Source organism: Podarcis tiliguerta (genome assembly GCF_965153285.1).
Source record: "Podarcis tiliguerta genome assembly, chromosome: 5".
NCBI classification, from domain to species: domain Eukaryota; kingdom Metazoa; phylum Chordata; class Lepidosauria; order Squamata; family Lacertidae; genus Podarcis; species Podarcis tiliguerta.
Window position 1 is genome coordinate 63,749,706 of NC_139538.1, and position 4,539 is coordinate 63,754,244.

The following is a 4,539-nucleotide window of genomic DNA, read 5'->3' on the forward strand; positions in this document are numbered from 1 at the left end:
GACACCTGAATGTGCAGGTTCTAATGTTGCTCAGGTGTTAAAGCAAAAGGATATTAAGGAATGCATGATCATAGACTATTACACTTTCAGAACGTACAATTATGCTGTGTACATCCCACCCATAAAATACCTTGATGTATCTTTTCATTAACTGCTCATTCATTTTAGCTACCTTACCCCAAAGCCCAATATGATAGAATTGCATACACATAATGTCTCAGCTATATTCCTTCTTTCATAATAAAGAAGTGGCAATTTCATTCTTTGAAAAACAACATGGTGGTTCGTTCTTGGATAGGCATGGGGAACCTGTGGCCCTTTGGATGTTGTTGAACTATAAGTACCATTATCTCTGAAATTGCTGATGGAATCCAACAATTACAATTGTAATCTAGAAGAAGTTCAGGTTTAGAAACCCAACATTCCTGGTTCTATAGCCTCTGGATCAACTGGTATGCCTTTTGAATTCTCATCTCAGAACAGTGGGGTTGCTGAATTAATCCCATTATGTATTAAGAAGCTAAGCTAGTAGAGGATCAATTGTATATAAGCATAACCAGGAAACTGGAGGCGTGAGAGTTCTGTCATTTATTCACTGCACTGTCTGAAATGTACATGTGACTTGCAGGAGGTAGTAGGCAAAATAATAATCTGGAAGTAGGGATAGGAGAGAGATTCAATTCAGTTCACATTGAAAGCAAGATCTATAAAATCCGTACTTTCCAAAACAATATGTGGACTGAAATACAGTTGTCCTTAGAATTCACTGAATTTTGCAATCCAATCTAATCAACTAATGTTTACAAAAATGCATATGTTAGGAAAGTGTGCATAAAAATGAATATATTAATGGAAATAACATATACAAATGCATTATATTGCTTGTAAATGTACTTGCATTAGTCAAAGCTACATGGAAAAGTGTTTATTATGAGAAATTTGCCCTAAAATGCTGGAGAATTTTCACGAAGGATGATTTTTAAAAATCACAAATTGCTGCGGGAATGTAGAGAAGTGAATGTAAGATTGGAAACATGGGAATCTGGGAGAACTGATATCAACAGATCCTTCCATTCCTATCTGGAAATAATGGAAGCCTGAAGTACCCTCATATCATACAGAATCTGACTAAGCGAGTTCTCAGCCTCTTTCTTAGATGGTATCATCATCATGGCAGAAACAATTGCTTGAAAAAGACACATTATATTCTAGGATTATTAGGCTGGATCCAGATTTAGGCATGCTTAGAATAGAAGCACTGAAAACAATGGGGCTTAAATTGGTCACATCTAACTTGATCTCAGTGAATCTGCTCAAAGCATGACTAACAGTACAATCCTAACATCACCTTAGAAATAATTTCTATTTAATGCAGTACAATGCAATGCAATGCGGGATTAAGAATGTAGGCTAAAGCTGGCTCCAACCCATGTTATTATCCCCATTGATAATTTTTGTATAATTAGTGGATAAAAGCTACTAGATAGGATGGTGCTGTTATTTGTCCATGTCTCAAATAAAGAACCATTGGAAGGTTGAGGATGCACGCAGTACATAACTTTGTCTGGAATAATGCACTAGCTGAGGAGCTGAGCAAACAACTTCAAGCACTGAGATGGCCAGACTATGAGGATTATTTTGTGGGTCAGCAGCAATGGCTTTATTCCATGTGTAAAGAGACCAAAGGACACTATAACACTTTTTTCATGGAACTCAATGGCATGACCTGTTTGGGTGAAGAAGAAGGAAGCTTTATAGGGACATTATTTTTAACCAACTCATCAACGTGAAACACTGTTGTTGTTGGGTTTGTTTGTTTGAAAGAAAGAAATTTTGGTTTTGTGTTAATCAATTCATTGAAAAGAAATAGAACCATCCAATTCTAATTAACGACATTTAAAGAGACCACATAAGTGTTTTCTTGAGATGATGTGCAGTGCAATTCTATACATGGTTACTCTCAGAACATGTTTATAGGCTTGCAGACCTATTAAGGAGAGTTTAATTGGGAAACATACTGAACAAATTGCAGTCTGTGACTTCTTCTCCTTATGTGTGATGCATTCATTAATAGTTCGTTCAGGCTTTGTTATTTATATTACTTTTTTTAATCGTTCTGCAGTTTGAAGAGTCAGGTTCCGTAGCCTATTTATAGCAGAACTGTGCAATCCAATACTGATTTGAGAAGAATTATGATTTGACAAATTTGGAATTGGGCAGTTTATGAGTTGCGTCAGATTTGTGCAGTTCGCTGTAGCAGATTATTGGTTTTGGGGCTAACTTAACTGTTTTATGTGGACTTGTGTAACTTGAGGAATTGTGCAATTTTCCATACAGTGCGGTACACTCTGATGTGGTTTAAAATTCAAAGCTTTAACTTGATTTGTTTCCAATGAGGCTATACAATCTTCCATATAGTCGGTGTAATTTCATTTATATGGAGCTAGGACTGTGCAACTTTTATTCAATTAGAATTTCCATCACTTTGCCCCCAATCACTTCAAAGAAGTGGTGAAACTTAAAAGTTCTCACTGATAGACTGGATAAAATTTTGTGCAAGTGTATTGTTCCCTTCAAATTAAAATGATTGATTTCCTTTTATTTATATTTAATCTTCTATTCCTTTGATCCTGCATACTGCTGCTATATAAGATTAAACAAATAACTACAACTCAGCAGCTTACATGACAACACCATATTCTGAACAGACACATGGCTTCTCTTTGCAGAGAAACCTGTTTCTTGGGCCAGGAGTTCCTCTTGCTAAATGATGTCATTTTGCACCTAGAGCTGCAGGGTGACCTCGTGCCTTGTAATTAAATCGAATATCAGCATATTGGATTATTGTGGGTGTGGCAGAATGGGGAAACTCAAGAAAGCCTTCTTGCACCTTGCCTTGCGCAACAGCTGCACAACAGTGCTGTAGGGTTGGCCAATTGCTTCTTAATAATCTGATGTCACTTCTTACCTTCCATCTCAACCCACAGCCAGAAAGAAATCTGGGGGTGCTTATTACAACCTCTAAGATCCTGGGATAACACTCCCAGCATTTCCGAGCCAGATCCCTTGCAGTCTATTCAGAGAGTAAAGCCAGCCCACAGTTCTCTGAACCAGCCCAGAGCTCATCTGAACCTGCTAGTCTTTAACAACCCTGGTCCTAAACTCCTGTAGCATCAACCCAAGTGATCTAAGCCTGTGGGAGATTACACAATCTTTAAGTTTGGCAAGCATATACACTCTAGTCATCCAAATTATATGAATGAATGAATGAATGAATGAATGAATGAATGAAACTTTATTTGCATCAGCCATAGCAACAAAAGAACATTGCAATATCCACAGAACAAAATAAAAAGTTGATTATAAAAACACAGTTTAGGGTCCTGAGTCAGCAGTCAGATAGTGAATCTTATTCTGATTACCCCAGCTAAAAAGCAAGTTTTGCTGTCGTCTGCTCCTCTTGATCTGCCAGGAGAAAGGACACTGTGACAGTGGTTGAGCAACCTGGAAATATGAAACTTCATTAAGAAAATAAAGGAAGGGAGAAGGCGGCAAACGGACAAAACAGAATGCTGAAATAAGGGAGACTTGGGGAGACAATAACACACATCCTTTCTTAGATAGCTTGACCCAAGGATGAGAAGAAACTGCCAGGGAAGCCAAGGACATGAGCTATTTATGTACTTTCATCTGCTGCCACCTACTTGTCCAGGAAATGAATAGCAACATATTACTTGTTTCTGGAAAGCTTCTCCCTGTAGATAGACACAGGTGGAATCTACACACATATAAAAGCATTCTGAAAATGCTTGTTTTAAAAATACATTGAATTTTCCATAAATCTCACCATCGCCATCTAGTGTCACTTGTATATTGCACTTAAAACACACTTAAAATGTTTTATTTGCAGCTGAGTCCACAGGCTCTGTATTGCACCTCTCCTATACTTTCCCCCATTCAGATCAATAGCATTTTTATTCTTTATTTTTTTAAGTGCTTAAGTGGTGCTGAATTTTGTAGCCTGCATAGCAGGAATGAACTTATTTCTGTTAGAAAGAAAGGAAGAAAGGAAGAAAGGAAGAAAGGAAGAAAGGAAGAAAGGAAGAAAGGAAGAAAGAAAGAAAGAAAGAAAGAAAGAAAGAAAGAGGTAGAAATGAAGAATGGGAAACCAAACAATGTGTCAGGTCCTGAAACCAAAAGATGGAAGAAACACACAATTTGTGGGCAGTTTTGTATATCTGTAGCCTGACACAGATGGAATGGCATGAAATGATCCATTATCAGCTTGGGAGTTGAGGGACGAAAGATACATATAATTCAGATAGGCATTGGAAGAGGGGTCTTTAAACTCCCTTCTGCCCACACCAACTACACACTGAAGGCTCCACAGGGTCAAAGAGCACTCTCCAAGCATCACCCTCTGGAAACAACCATCCACGTAGGACTGGAACCACCGCAAATTGGTGTCACCCATGCCTAAACTCAGACAGCTGCTCCAGAAGGATACCATGGCTGATGGTATCAAAAGCTGCTGAGAGG